Source organism: Sphaeramia orbicularis, chromosome 2, assembly GCF_902148855.1.
Source record: "Sphaeramia orbicularis chromosome 2, fSphaOr1.1, whole genome shotgun sequence".
Taxonomy (NCBI): domain Eukaryota; kingdom Metazoa; phylum Chordata; class Actinopteri; order Kurtiformes; family Apogonidae; genus Sphaeramia; species Sphaeramia orbicularis.
Genome location: NC_043958.1, coordinates 26,649,503 through 26,666,790, shown reverse-complemented (window position 1 = coordinate 26,666,790; position 17,288 = coordinate 26,649,503).

Sequence of the window (17,288 nt, the reverse complement as noted above, 5' to 3'; positions counted from 1 at the left end):
TCAGCCACGGCGCAAAGAAGGAAGGTCAACTTATTCCTGGTCGGTTACACAGATACATTCTGGTGTTTTTTAATCTCTTGATTTCAGGGTTAAAATTACATTCCCGTTTTGTTTCCTACATCTTTTATTTAGAACTTGTGTAGAACATTTCCTCTTCAGACTTTCCTCTGTGTCACCTTTGTGCTCCTACATATTGTTTTGCTTCCATGTAAATTTCCTGGCTCCACAAAACAATATCCAAATGACGATAAATAATGCAGTGATGAGCAAGGTTATTATCATTAACGAAAACTAATGAAATGACAAAAACTAGAACTGTAAAAACATTTTGGTTAACTGAAATAAATAAAAACTACAATGAAAAGAAAAAAACGATAACTGAAACTGTATTGTGTGCTTACAAAACCAACTAAAACCTATAAAAATTATAAATAAAATTCCCTTCGTTTTCATCTTTGTAAATGTCAGATTGATATAAAATCAATTTATTTCCCTCAAGCAATTTTAGCTGCTGGCACCATATGAATATTTAACGGTCTGTCACTTGTGGTCACTTGTGGTTTACAGTCGTCTTCTGGTCCCCACTCTACCTGGAAACATGGAGACTAAAGTTGGGAGAAAGCAGCAGAGTCCTGTCTGGGATTTATTTGAATTCGATGGTGAAGAAGAGAAAAGATATAAAAAAAAACAAAACAACTAAAACTAAACTAAAACTAAGCATTTGCAAAAATAACAAAAACTAATACAAACTAGCAAACCTGCTCTAAAAACTAATTAACACCAACTGAATTAGAGAAAAAAAAAAAGTCACAACTAAATAACACTAAACAATAATGAAAAATCCAAAACTATTATAACCTTGGTGATGAGTTCCATTTGTGGAACAGTATGTGTCCCACCAATGCTTATGGAAAAAGCAAAACTGAAAAAAATGTACTTAGTTGATTTTTTACACATGCAAAGTTTCTGTCTTTTTCTGAAGGATATGTAAATGCTTAACTCATGATTAAAACCAGTTTACCCATAAAGCACTGCAACAGGGCTGTTTGTAGGAAATACTGAAAGGTAGTGTGGACTGATGAGATGCATTTTATATGGAAATCAGCAACAAAGTGCTCCCCTTCTTCTGCTCTATTTACTAGAGTCATACATAACATAGCCTACAGCTCCGCCTTCAGATAAGAAAATATTTGACTTTATTTAACCCACCGTGGGAAAATTTCACCATTAACCACAGCAACATACAACAAGCAAGTGCAGAGAAAAAGACGGGTAGAAAAACCAGAGTGAAAAATTAAAGAGAAAAATAAGAAATTTAACCCATGACATTACACTGGCTCATTTATTAACATCAAATCCATTCAAGAAAATGTTCATTATTTTCTTTTTTTGTGATCTCTCAAATTTGCTAGTCATGGAAAGTGATAGAACATAATGAGAAACAACAGATATTTTCTATTTTTAGAAGATATAAATCAGTAAAAAAAATCATGTGTGTTTCTTCCTCCTGCAAGAAAACTGTGGATAAGCTAGATCAGTGGTTCTCTCCTGGGGGTACAAGCACATTGGGGGGGTGCGAGTGCCATCATTGGTGGGCATTTGGAACGAGAAAGCTTGAGAGTGGAATGTTCAGGCACAAATGGGGGGTAGCGACTACTGTTGTACAACACAACATAATTCCACCCCCCACCCCACCCCCTCCAATTTAGGTATTGAGGTCCACTGTGTAATAGAGGCATACTCCCCTAGCTAACAGATTGTGATCCACTGCGTAATAGAGGCATATTCCACCCCCCACCCCTGGTCGCAAATTTGTTTTTGGGGGGTGGCAGGTGGGGAATGATGAGATGTCATCCTCCGTCACATTACTTTTAGAATAATGCATCCCCCCACTCCATCCCACCTGGTCCCACATTTTTATTTAATGGGCGTTTGTTAAAAAAGGTTAACAAGCACTGAGCTAGAGCATATAATAAATGAATAACACCCAGAAAGCATAAAACAAAGATGGCTGTCAGTAGATTTTATTTGTGTTGCCAAAAAAATTCATGCATTTTACACATAAGGACTCAAACATCCACGGGCGACCAAAAACATCTACTGATTTAAAACATTTAATAACTGTTGATTCTCTAATCCTATCAGTACATGTAAATAATTAGCGTAAAATACAGTTTGTCATCTTTTCATGGTCATCAGATATGACCTATTTGGACGTTCAGAGGCTCCATCGTGAACATCGTGAAACACTGTCATCTTCTACAGCATTGATTCACCAGTAAAACCCATGGAGTTTGATAAATGACAGTGGATGGAGACACTAGGTTTATACAGTTACTGATAGATTTTCTGAAAAAGTCACTTTTCTCTCATTTTCTTATGTTTTGATATAACAACCTTTGAATTTACTTTGACTTTGAGTTTTCAGCTAGTTAAATATAGGGTAAAATACATGATTTACACTGAAAAATGCAAAATACAGAGGATAATATTATAATAAATGGTGATAAATCACGTTAGAAAGGATCAATAGTAGCATGGGGTCTTTATGGGTTAATAAAAGTTTCAGAGCCTGTTACCTTTACCTGAATATATTTTCATTTTTTTGTGCATTTCATAAAAAGAAGTAGGGATTTATTTGATATAATTCTCTTTCCGTCCTGGTTTACTTGTTTGCAATAATGATATAAAAAGAAGCAGGAATGGAGAAAAAAAACAGCTTTATAAAAAAATACCTTTTTGTCACATTGCTTGGTCTATTGTGCATAATTTGGTTGGGATGGTATGTCTTTCTTTTTAAATGGTTAAAGTAAAAAGTCTGGGAATTAAAAAAAAAATTAGAAGAAAGTCATTTGAGTTATTTGAAATGCACATTATTTTTGCATGAATTTTGCTTCAGCAGTGCATGAAGTGGCACCTTAGCCTTTTTTCTTATTTCTTTTTTAATATTTCCTTGTACATGCAAAGACAAATATAGAGATGCCTTTGGTACACAAAAAACAGATGGTAAAGTACTTCTGTTAAACTTAATTTTACATGCATCAGGATGACTTAGTGTCAGAACCACTTGAGGCAGCTGTCGTTTTAATGCAGCTTAATATGGTAATTTATATGACATTGAATTATAATATTTTGACACTTCTTTTAACCTGCGTTGCATATTTTCTGTGCATGCAAACAAGGAGAAGTGCCAACATCCACTTTTTGCTTTACCGCCCTATTTCTTGTTAGCATTCAGCTGGCTCACTAACACTGTGAAAGACCAGTGTCTGTCAGTGCTAATTACTCACAAACAGGCAGCACAGACAGTAATTACACCATGCCAACAGTAAACATATTCACATGTGAACACACACACCAGGGAGTCAGTTCTTGCAAAGTAACCCAGGAACTATATTTTTTATTCACAAAGCACCACAGACCGCAGTTCTATGTTTTCAACATTACACAGCAGCAAGTCATGGACAAATTAAGCAATTTCAGCTTAATTTATTCATCTGCAACCCATCAGTGCTTGCTTGCAGACCAAGGAGTTTTTATTTCACATTCAAAGAAATGCTCAGATACTTTTGTAAATGCGCTGTTTTGTTGTAAATACATTTTTTATTTTGTCCCAGGGCCTTTGCAGCGTCTACGTCTGCAGAAAAATTGCAGCCCAGGAGAGAAAACAGGTGTGAACTTGTTGCTTTCTGGAGTGGTTTTAGACGTAGGCGGAGACCAGGTTTAGTCTAAACACAATATGTTTGGCGGCTGTGCAATGTTATGGTCCGCTGAGGGCTTTGACGGAGGAGAAATTGGTGTCTCTGCCTCAGCTATGATGGATTTCTCCCTGTGGATTGTTCATCACTGGAGCAAAATGGTGCATCTAAAGAGAGGACCTCACACTACGGCTGATGCCTACCTTGACACCTTTGATTTTTCATCAGTTAGTTTTCCCCGCCAATATTATGCTTTTCCATTGAAGATGAAAGTAAACACGTCCTTTTCTTCTCATTAGTCCTAGTGCTTGTGCCTCATTAGTCTAGTTCTAGTCTAGGAGTCTCATATTCATGTGAAGATGTTATAAATAATATTTAGATTAAAATGAAATGTTATGATGATTTTTTAATGAGAAAAGGGAGGAAAAAAGGGATGGCTATCTGTAATGAGATTATGTTACTATTAACAAAGGGGCCAGTAATGTGGGACTTGTTTTTCTTCGTCCTGCTTGTTTTTTAGGTTATAGCACGTGTTTAAGTAGTCTAGATAAGAGTGTGGGCCTGTTATTTGTTTTCTGAAATTGATTCTGAACCTAAAGAGCACCTAGAGACCTCACTAAGCTAAACATCCATTAAAACAAATTACACCTCATCTAATGAATATGCACAAATCTGTATTCAAGAGAGGATAAAGGCCTGCAGAGGAGCAACAGTGTAGGTTAGATCGTTGTTGGTCTAGTTGCCTTTGAGTAATTAAGGCATTTTCCACTCGGGGCGGCTGCAGCAGAAAATTTACCACAAAATTAAAGATCAAACAGTTATCCTCCAGCCACGACACTCCAAGCAGCTGTTTTTAAGGTTTCAGGTAATAAATTTAGGCAATGGCTACTGCCGCAGTACTGTGGCACAACATATTGGTTTGTCTATTGTCAAAGAGCCAAGGAAATGTTAGCATTTGTACTCACAATGGATTTATATGGCCTCTAGAGGGAGTATTGAGTCACCCTGTCAGTCTCACTTGGCAATGAAAACTAAAACCAAGGCGGAACTGAGGATGAGGACTGGTAAGAAACAACTTTCAGAGACAAAGTAACTGACAAAGTGATTAAAAAATAGAACCATTGTTGTTTTCACTGCTTAACAGCTCTAAATTAAACAGAAGCTCTAATGGAGTTTGATTATGAGGCTAATGAAGGCATAATATGTTTGCTAAGTTTGTTAATTCAGTTCAGTTTGTTAATTCATGGTTCAGACTAAACTGTGACAGTTCTGACCTAGTTTGGATGATTCCAAACAGATCTTCAGTACACAAACTGTACAGAAAACAGAGCTGACATGTGGTTTTACAAAACATAAGACTGTTTTACACAGGATTTCTGTTAGGGGAATATTTCGCCTTTATTCCAACACGACATTTGTGTAGGTGAAATGGTGGGATCATCTGGTTCCACTTTTATCACAGCTTTGTAACACCTCTGGAGTAGTGGCGGCTGCTCGTCTTTCAGACAGGGGGAGCTCATTGTCGGCTTACATCAAAAAAAATTGTCAAGTTATTTAAACATACATTCGGCCCTCCGTTCCTTTTTAAGAAAATGGTCAGTGACCTTATCGTACCAAGTAGGCGTCTTTTCCAGGGACTGGACCAGTGTCCTCTGGATGTCCAGCAGAGCTCAGCTGCTTAGATTGCCTTGGCCCAGTGTGTTGTGGGTGTAAGACTTCAGCCTTTTTAAACTACAGATGCTCCTTTCACTCCGACCTAGCCGACAGTTTGATTGATTTAACTATCTACAAAACGATATTAAACTCGAACAAGAAATGATTAAATTATGGAACTGAAACAAGAAAACGCTGAAATTATGTTAAATTGAAACAAGGAAGTACAATGAGTGTGTTTTATTTACAGTGCAAGAAATGAACGAGTAATTTCGTAGTGGTTTCTCTCTTGATTTCACAGCAGAATGTGCGACAGTATTAAACTGAACTGTGTCAGTGAAGGAGTAGATCTCAAACTAGCTGTCAATCAAACAGGATTCAGCCTTTCGACTGATCCTCCAATCAGCATGTGGGATTCTGGCGTCCAGCCCGGCCGAGCTCTGCCCACAGCTCCATTCACCCCCAGAGACGCCCGACATCTGGGGGCGGGACAACATGGTGGCATTTATCCAATTACCGTCCAGTTTTGAGGCAATGAAAAAAACTGTTCCACTCAGTCCCATTGAAGACCAGAGACGCCCGCAGTCTACGGACAAATGCACTGAGCAGAGATCGAATGAGAAAACAGAGACACGGGAATGGAGGAGAAGTGAACAACATCAAGTCCGTTGATTTGTGATAAAACTGATTCTGAACGAACTCATCTTTGAGATGAACGTGTTCTAACACATTTGTAGTCAATAAAATGTCAACACAACCGAACATTCATTCATTCATTCATTTTCTGAACCCGCTTTATCCTCACTAGGGTCACGGGGGTCGCTTGGAGCCTATCCCAGCTACATAGGGGCGAAGGCGGGGTACACCCTGGACAAGTCACCAGTTCATCGCAGGGCTGAACATATAGAGACAAACAATCACTCTCACATTCACACCTATGGGCAATTTAGATTAACCAATTAACCTATCAGTGCATGTGTTTGGATGGTGGGAGGAAGCCGGAGTACCCGGAGAGAACCCACGCAGACACGGGGAGAACATGCAAACTCCACACAGAAAGGTCCCACCCCCCGTCGACTGGTGTTGGAATCGAACCCAGGACCTTCTTGCTGTGAGGCACAAGTGCTAACCACTGCACCACCATGTCGCCCACACAACCGAACATATTCAACCATTTAATTTTTGTAATTTTAGGGGAAGCCGGGCCTCCCTTGCAGTCTGAGAAATCGCCACTGCTCTGGAGGCAGTAACAGAGCCATGATAAAGATGAACTCTTGCTTCCACAACACTATGTAAAAGGAACACCTCTCATTCCGCAACCAAGGCGTGATGTTTTGATGATGCATTGTGTCTACAACCCCTGCGCCGGGGGGGTTAAAAATGAGCACAGGTTGTGTACAGTAAACAAATATATCAATGCAACCAGAAAGATGATGAACTGGGGAGAGCTGTTGTTACTTTGGGCAGAGGACTCTATCCATGCTAACATTTGTGGAAAGGTGAAAGATGGTCTGACTCTGGAGAGATTAGCAACACCGCTATGCTCGGGGTATTTCAGATGCACAAGGTATACATCACACTATGCACTGCATCACCGCCTCTTTGATTCTTGAACACAGGTCCACTGTGCAAAAGTCCAGCCTGTCTCACCTCTGTTACTCCTTTGGCTTGGCTGTGGAAATCGGTCAATGGTGGAAAAAAGGCGGGGTCACCATCTCACTTTTTTTCCGGGATCTCTGTGTAAAAGTGGCCACAGCTAAGCTAACAGCGCTATAATGTAAACTATCAGCTGATGCAGCATATGAAGATTATAAGACAAGTGTTATTTTGACTGACTGAGTTTGTGTTTGATGAAGAAAACTTAATGATACCATAATACGTCAACATCACCTACTGTACACTCGTTATTTTATTTACTATTATTATTATTTAGGTCATTCAGTCACTTCAACAAATTCGTTTTTTTTTGGGTTTTTTTATCTTCTCTTTATCTTTCTATTGAATTTTTCTTGTGCTGCTGTACATTTGAATTTCACCCATGGGGATCAATAAAGTATATCTTATCTTATCTTATCTCATCTTATTACAGATGTGTGTAAACAGTGAGCTTCATACTTTATTCAGTGAATGATACAGTTTATGGAGATGCCACATTAATTCACTGGTGGGTTTTGTAGCCGTGAGTGTGTTCTGGTATGCAACTTCCCCCTGCTATTGATAGTTTGGAATTTCAATACTATACATCCAGTATATACATAGGACCCCTTTAAGAGGCTTCAGGGCTTCAGTTGTGTGTGGGAAAACACTGTATTATGACTACTGTCACACAACCACATATGTTCATATACTGATCCCCACATTCTCAGCTGTTTGACTTTGGAGGAAGGTACAGTTACACTTTAATGTCTCATTCAGACAAGCTAAAGATGTGTTCAGAGCAAATATTATTATTACAAGTATGGAGAGTGCTTTGAAAACTGTCTAAATCTGGTTCTAAAATGTTTTTTTTTTTTTAATTTATTTATTTATTTTTTTTTAATTTGTGATAGCTAACAAGACATTGTGGACAGAAAAACAAAAACAACATAATACAAACAAAGAAAAAATCAAACAAGTAAACAAATCAAAAACAACAGCGACAGAGTAATGACAAACAACAACAACAATGACAACATCATATTACAGTGAAAAAGATACTAAATGTAAAGAGCAACTAAACAATATAGCTTGATTAGAGGTGATAGAGAAAAGGGGAAGAGGGGAGTGTGACTGGAAGTGAGAAAGAGAGAAGGGGGAGTGAAGGGAAAATCATAGTTGTTGTAATAATGATAATGATAATAACAACAACACACAAATATCTAATATTAATACCAATAGTCTAATTTGCTAGTGTTATTGTGGTGGCGGTAGCAGCGGGTTAAATAATTTAATATTTGTAATAATGTATTTGTTTCAATTACTATCAGTTTGTGTTTATATGAATTAATTTAAGTCAATTTGATTATGGGGGGGTGGAGCCAAGCACACAGAGCCCGAGGAGGGGAGGACACCATCAACCCCCCACACAACCTCCAGCACCCCCAGCAACACAACCACAGCCCGGGGACCAGACCAGCCACAACCAGCCAAAGGGTATTCCTCCTACCCCCTTCTCTGCCTTTTTAAACAATTAATTAATTAATTAATTTTTTAATATAGACTTCGTCCACTCCACAGTTGGACCACTCTCAGACCATTTAGGAGACAATCTGTCCAATGTGGAGTGACCATTTTTTATTTTTCTAATACGTACAAGAGATAGGGGTGGAGACGCTCAAGCCAGCTACCTCCCACTGCCCTTGCCAGAGACTGCGGCCATACCACCAGGGGTCAAGGGTCGGGAACGGTGGGCGCTACCCCACCCCAGGCCCTGCATCACCCGGCTCCATCCCTCCCTCCGCCTTGCAAATGTAAAGTTACCCGAAATTACGACTGCCTAAGTTGTAAGTGCCTGGTTAAATGAAGGTGTTCTAGGTGTCATAGATGACGACTAAATATCTCAGAGGCAGATGAAAAATCCTGAATCAAAACACCGTTGTAAACAGCATCCGCGGTGCTGCAGGGGAGCGCTAATGTTTCCATACTGTATTCCTGCAAATTATACGGTGCACTATCAAAAGCGCAGTAACAGATGTGTTAGTTTTCTTGTACTTTTAAGTCAGTCATTCACAGCTCACTCAGCAGGATGTCAGCGCTGTGTAAAACAAGATTGTGTGAGGTGGGTGAACATCAGCACGGCTCGCAGGTTGTTCCACGGAGAATCCCTGCAAGGTCAATCATTGCCTCATTTACTGAAAAGCTACTTGCTAATCCCGCTAATGGGTCTGTTCAGAGGCTGTATCTGATTAGGAAACTGCTCTCAACAGCGTACTGCATACTAGACAGCAGCACATTAATGCTATCTTGGGTTATTTCAAGGGGAATGAATGAGGGGATTTCATAGGACGTTGAGTTGAAATGTGAAATATCTAGTGGAGAGGCGGTGTGGCAAATCACATGAGGTTATGAGGAGGTGGATCCTTTAGCGCTAAGAGGCACTGCCTGCATTCACAATGAAACCAAGATGGGGTACTTTAATATGGCTGTCCACACACCTCTTTATTTTCCCCAGTGGGGAGATATTCCTGTCACTGAGGTCAGAGCAAAGACCCCAAAGAGCTTGTAACCTGGATTCTCTAGAGACGACTCCTCATATCACCTCGCTTTCCTAATTAATTGGAAACGCAAGAGAAGACTAATAAGCGATGGATTTCATACATGTGCCCGTTCACTGAGCAGCGTCCAAGGTCAAAAGAGCTGCATGCACATAAAATGTGGCTCAGCGTGAGATGTGGATCAGATCTGATGTAACTCCAGCGTGTTTACAGACCGCTCTACTTTCATCCCCAGATCGTTCAGATGGTTTTTACTGAGCCCCGTTTGATTCAGGCAAATGTGTTTGGCACGCGGTACATGCCAATCGTTAGCCTCATAGCATAATGGCCTAAGTCATACACTACATAGACAAAAGTATTGGGACAGATTCAGGGGCGGACTGGGACAAAAAATTGGCCCTGGCATTTTGGACCAGAACGGTCCACCACATTCGATAACACACATCTTTTCGGTCTCTTGAACATGTATACCAACTGTGCAACTCTTTAAAACCATGTACCTTGTTGAGCCGCATTATGTAATAAATTCCCATTATGTAATAAAAGTTCAAAATGTAATAAGAATGTCACATTACATGTCGCATTATGTAATAAACTGACGCATTTTGTAACTAGAAGCACTCGGAGAGCGCAGACCTCCACCAAGGCTGATCAGTGGCCCCCCCCGTGGGCCCCCCCACGCCAAGGAGGTTATGTTTTTGCCAGGGTTTGTTTGTCTGTCTGTTTGTTTGTTTGTCTGTCTGTTAGTGTGCAACATAACTCAAAAAGTTATGGACAGATTTTGATGAAATTTTCTGGTCTGCGCCCCACCCCCACCCCCGTGGGCCCCCCCACCCCCGATCACCACCAAAATTTAATCATTTCTTCCTTATCCCATTTCCAACAAACCCTGAAAATTTCATCCAAATCTGTCCATAACTTTTTGAGTTATGTTGCACATTAACGGACAGACAAACAAACAAACAAACAAACAGACAAACAAACAAACCCTGGCAAAAACATAACCTCCTTGGCGGAGGTAATAAACTACCTCAATGCATTATATAGTAAATTTTTTCACATTATGTTGTAAGTTATTACAGTTTGAGAAATTTATTACAAAATGTATTTGACACATTTTTATTAAAAAAAAAAAAAAAAAGTAATAACATGGTTCATTATGTAATAACAATAAAAAAATTAATATAATTTCAGAGCAATTTAGAAGAAATTAGTCACATGAGCTACAGGTAATGTAATCCGAACTTTAACCACACAGTTTAAAGATTAATTTAGCACATTACATTTTCCTGAAAATAAAAATGTGTCAAGTGCATTTTGTAATAAATTTCTCAAGTTGTAACTTACTACATAATGCAAAAAAATTTACTACATAATACACTGAGGTAGTTTATTACAAAATGTGTCAGTTTATTACATAATACGGCTTTATTACAAGATGACGTGACATTCTTATTACATTTTGAACTTTTATTACATAATGGGAATTTATTACATAATGCGGCTCAACATACCTTAAGCCATGCGATGAGTTAATGGGAATCAGTGAGAGAATCAGAGACACATACAATACTTCCAAAAAGTGTTATTTATTAACTCTACAAAAATATATACTCCACCACTCCATCACAGTAATGAATCTTAAAGCAGCATTCATCATATTGGGTGTGCCAATGTGTTTCAGGGACGAACAAAAGAGAAAGAATACAGATGAGAAATGATGGATCAGATGCTAACTCCTCCAAAAGTAGAATTCAATAAATTGTGAACTTACCAAGTCAAAAAGGATGAATGTAGCTGAACTCCTGAATGAACTTTGAATTCTTGAACTCTGTGTATGTATGTTTGAGAGAAAGAGAGAGAGAGACAGAGAGAGAGAGAGAGAGAGAGAGAGAGAGATTTAATTATTGGTCAGTCTTCAAGACAAAAATAGCAGTGTAGAAACTGAAAACTTAAACAGGATGATGACACATGTATGAGGGAGAGTGAAAGAGAAATAATTAACATAGTTGATTGATCTGATTATCACTGTTTTCCAGACAAAGCAGTGCTGAATAAAGGCCTGTGAACTCCTTGGACAAATCCTTAAAAATGAAGACATCATCCTGTATGTGTGTGACAGACAGGAAGAGAATGAGAGGATCATCTGTGTCTTTTGAATTACATTAACTGTCAATTTACCAAAGAAAAAAGGATGCAGAAGTCCCCTAAAGACCTCCTCCTGTAACTAACAAGTGAAGGCATCCTATGTGTGTGTGTGTGTGTATGTGTGTGAGAAAGAGAGAGAGAGAGAGAGAGAGAGAGAGTAGTCATAGTCGACCATTCACATTATCAGTTGTTATCATAAGTAGTTGTGATTAGTTACTCATCAGATCTATTCAGTCTTCCAGATTAAGGTAGCATTGGACTACTGTGAACTCACCGAGTAAAACAGGATGCAAATGACAAACTCCTGTGATGAATTATTTGAAAGATGTTGGAGAGTTGGAATCCTGTCAGAGAGGAGGAGGGGCTCAAGCTTGTAGGAATCATAAGAATCAATGATAATCAATTCAAGAGGTTCCTCTCATCGTTTTAACTTACAAGAGCAGCTTACGTTCATCCTATATTGCACTGGACCGGCGCACTGAGCCAAAAGGAGGAGGTGTTTCATGATATGATTGGGCCAGCCCCGTGTTTAGTGAAGGAAATAACCAATGGGCCGCAGACCAGCGTGTGTCAAGGACTTTTTTTGCCATATACATACATTACGTAGGCAGGACCAAAGTGAAAGAGACTGGTGTTTAACAATGTGATTGGGCCAGCCCAGTGTCAGTTGGACTGCTGATCTGCTGGTTTTATGGGCTGGTCAGACCAATATATAAATTTAAAAAAGTGTTGGGACTGTCGGCCCAAATAACACATCAGCCCACCATGAAAATGCCCAGTATGTTAGATGGCCAGTCCATCCCTGGGCAGGTTGAATTCAGGTGTTTCTTTTCTAACAGAGGTGTGGGCTACAAAACAATAATGAGAAATGTCATAATATAGTTTAATATTGTAATAAATATCATTGCATTGGTTAGTTCAGCTGTTATCTTTGCTTCCAAAATGCCCCTGAGGAATTTTTATTTAATTTCTCTCAGCATTGATTGATTTATTTTTATATCCATGATTATGATTTTAAATGTACGGAAGCGTATTGCATTCACACAAAAAATTTTATTTGGCTCTGTTTTTCTGAATTAATGAAATAATGATCTCGTAATTATGAAAAAAAATAAGTTTAAAAAAAAAATTGGCGCTGTTTTTCTGAATTAATGGGATACTGTTTTCTGAAAAACATTCAATTCGGCATTCAGTATTTCATAAACTCAGAAAAACAGAGCCGAATTTAATGTTTTTCAAACCTCAAACAATAAATACCTGTAAAGAGTCGAATTTGTCGCTCATTGTTTTAAAAAACGTGTACTAGTCATTGTATGACTAGTACACATGACAAGTATACTCCTCTTATCTCTAAGTTGCTCTTGTGCCATATCATCGTAACAAACACAGAAATGGATGTCTGTCAGTCCTGGTCACATCTACAGCCTTTCTGTCCATGGAAGTGGATCTCTCCTTCACTGTGGTTCTCCCTGAGGTTTCTCTTTTTCCCACTTGTTTTTTTTTTTTTTTTTTTTTTTTTTTAGTTTTTCTTTGCCGAGGAGGAGGCTCTAAGGACGCGCAGGACATTTGCTTCACTGACTGTTTACTAACTGATTACTTGACTGTTTGCTTATTTTCATTGTGCTTTTTTAATCAATTCAACGATTTCTGTAAAGCCCTGTGAGGTGACTTTGTTGAGGTATCAGCCTCTGTAAATAAAATTGAATTGGACTGTATCAAAAACAGTCAAGACAAAAAGAAATGACAATGAAAATATGTCTTTTCTCTCTTATCGGAGAAATCTATGCCATGTCAAAACACTGTTATTTTTTTAAAATCTATTTTAGTTTATATTATTCCATCTTTCCCCCTTTTATTGATATACTGCTATCTCACATTTGGTGTATTATTTGTATTTCATTCACTTGAGAAGCAATGGCAGGATCTTTCTAAAAAAAAAAACAAGCATTTCTGCCTTCTCTGCAGTTAGTCTGTTTCTTTTTTCATCAACAATGTCAGAGATGGACCTCAACAGTCGTTCACTCTCTACACTTGCAAGGTGCACTTAGGAATTGTAGAGCACATGCAGCAAGACCGGGAAACCTAAGCCTATTGACTGCCCAGTAATAGAATGCGTTGTCTGAAGCAGGAATTGTTTGCTCTGTTAAACATGTCTGTATTTGGACTACAGTTGAGCTACTTACTTGCTTGTGCTCTCTCTCCTCCAGGATTTCAGTCAGTGCTTTCAGGAAATCGCTCTTGTTTGTTGTGCTTGGTGCTTTTACTTCCAGACGGGGGACCTTCTCAGCTGGCTTTACAGCCTTGGATCGTTTGGTGCTGGTTCCCCTCATCTCTTCTTCAAGTTCCTTGGCCAGTGCATCTTTTGCGTGCTGTGCAGAATTGGTGGTTCTAAAGCATCTGAAACAAAATAGTAAACATTGTCACCTGTAGGCTGGCAAAAGAAAAGCCAAAGAATTGTACAAGTTGTTTTGTTATTAATGATTATTGTGCAAAATTCACATTTATGTTTTTTTTAAGGCGAGTAGAGAAAGAACGAACGTATTTATTTTGTATTTTATAAAACTGATATTCAGTCTTATCTGTTCTTATATCTCGGATTAAACACAGTGGCAAGCGCATACTGGGGTGAAGTGTCTACAGTGCTGAAGCGTCTGTTGACAGCTTGTAGTAGTGTGTCTTTCATTGTTTTGATCCCAAGATCCTACTTGTTTTCCTTAGGCAGGAGATGTTGAAGAACTGTGAAAGCTGGAATGATGTCTGCAGCAGTGCAGGTGGAAGAGCTTACTTTTGTGGTCAACTCTTCAAATGGTGTAAGAACAGTCATTAGTCCCTTTTACACAGCACTTCTGTATGGGAATATTTCACCTTTATTCCGGAACGACGTCTGTGCAAACAAAAGGGTGGGATCCTTGGGTCCCACCTCTGGAGGTAGTAACAGAGCCATGATAAAAGTGGAATCATGATTCTGGAATGCTATGTGAAAGGAACACCTCTTGTTCTGCAACCGAAGTGTGATGTTTTGATGACGGCGACCGCTGCACCTGACAGACAGTGGGTGCATATGATGGCACTAGCATAGATTCTGTGGCTTCATGCTACTGGTGCCATGGCTTCATGCCACAGGTCCCACGTCTACAAAGCTGTGAGACGTGTGGCAGCTCCTGCAGAATCCATGCCAGTGCCTCCATATACAATGTAAATCCATGCATAAATTGGTCAGTGGTGAAAAAAAGGTGGGATCACCATCTCGCCTTTTTTACAGGATCTCTGTATAAAAATAGCTATTGCTTTCTCGAGCAGGTCCCACTGGTTGGAAGTCAGCATGAAAGGTAGATCATGGTAAGCAACATAAGCAGATAGGGCTTGCTTCTGCTTAAGAAGAGACTTTATCATGTAATAAGTGCTACTCCACCTTGTTCTGACATCTTGTTGAAGGTGTTTGTGAGGCAGCCGCATGTCACCCTGAATGTCTTGTAAGTATAAATATGCCAGGGTAGAATGTTTAAAATGTCCTACAATCTGCTTACCACTTGCAATGGCTTTGCTTACGTTCTGCTGTGACAACAAGCCTTCATTGACAATGAGCTGCATGCTATGGGCAAAGCAGCCTAAGCTATGCACTTCCATGTGGTCCATCTGGCCCTAGGGTATTGTCATCAGTTGGTTGTCGGTCTGTCCGTCTGTCCAAAGAGTTTGCCATGCACTGAGACGTCAGACTACTGGGGGCAGTAGTGTGTCCGATAAGTCAGGCCGAGGGTTTGCAAGAGCGTGCATGTTATGTTTTCATATTGCTAACATTGTCCCTCAGAATGATGTGGACTTTTTCCATAGCGATATGACAGTGATCAAGCATTTCCCTGATCGCTCTTACAATTGCGTTTCTGGTGTGTGATCCATTGACGTTTTTACAATGTAAAGTTCTGCGGAATAAAGTTTGCATCCAGCCAGTGTGCAGCTAAACATAAGAGTGACAGTGGACAAATGCCAGAGCTCCAAATATCTGTCATGAAACTCACTGCTGTGACATCCTTTAACTGTGCTGCTAAGTGGTGGCAAACTTTCTCAAAGCGTCTCGGGCAGAGCGGTCTCAGAAAAATATTTATGTGATGGCAAGAGTAGCGTTGCTCCAAGTGTTTGACCAGGCATCTAAATCCATCGTTTTCTACAACCTCTAGATGTTGACCATCCAGAACAACAAATTCGAGGATCTTTTCCATTATTTTTATTGCTTTTATTCTGCCACTGGGGAGTTTTTTTGCTGCTCTTCAGAACACTCGTTAAAGTTAACTGCTTCAGCTCGTTAACATTAGTTTTGCTTTACTCGCTGTTCTCTTTGATGTGATGCTTCTGTAAATGCTTAATAAGGTTAGTTGTGTTGTTCTTTGCAATACTGCCGCCACCTCTCATAACACGCTTTACAGATACTGCAAGTAGCAGCGGAAGCTGTTGGCTGTAAACTACTGCCACACCGCTGACGCTTTGCTGTTAGCTGCCTCCATGATAAATTACTCTGCCACAATGAATAACTATCCCGTCACATTGACAGTGGCATCACAGAGTGTGCGACACAGAAGAGCAAAGTTATGAGACTGATATCCAGTACCAATATCGGCTCGGTACATCCCTAATGGTTACAGCTGTAAGATGTCCTGTTCATGTTGATTTGAGATATAAACATCAATATTATAATCTAAATGATATTTATCACAATATAAAACTATATTACCACATTGGCTGCCTGTGGCTATCAGACTGTTTAACTTGACTTTATAACCATATAATTAAAAATTATAATTACACACAACAATATATTTGCACACTTATGTATTTTTCTTTAGTTGTCATATTGATACTATATTGTCTAGTACATATTGTGATAGACTATATATATTTATATTTATATTCTTTCCTGCTACTTTTTATTATACTTGAATGGAGTGACTAACACCCAGGAGTAATAAAGTATTCTGATTCTGATTGTTATTGTTTTTTAGCCCAGACCCCTGTTAAAAAAGAAACACCTGAATTCAATCCCAATATTTTTGTCCATATATTGTATGACTTTTCATAATAGGTAATTATGCTATGAGGCTATCGAAATGTTTGTAAATGCCAAATGCCACCTCACAGGTTCATTGCTTTTACTCTAAAATGAATAAAAATTAAAGAAATCTGATTCTTAAATAATGTTGATTTAGGAAACTCAAAAAGAAATAACTCATCCCTGTTATTTAGCGACAGTGAATTAGGAGGTCAAAGGTATCAGCATAATGGAAGCTGAGCTGCTTACACAGTCAAATGAAATGCCTCGGGAAGTTGCCTGCAGAAACGTGCATTAGCGCATGAATGTCTCAGTAATAGATAGGCTTACCCGAGGCCAGACACAGGGCTCACACGTTAACAGTACTCACCAGTGAGAATTCAGAATTTATGTCATGGTTTTACAATTGTGATTTTATGAGCTGCGTTTACTATTACAGATAACATAACACTGAAGATAAGGAGAGGACTGAACTCTGCTTTTATTAATAGAGTCATAATGTACATGATCTTTCACATCTGTGGGTGGCAGATACAAAGTACTGTCATGTTGGAG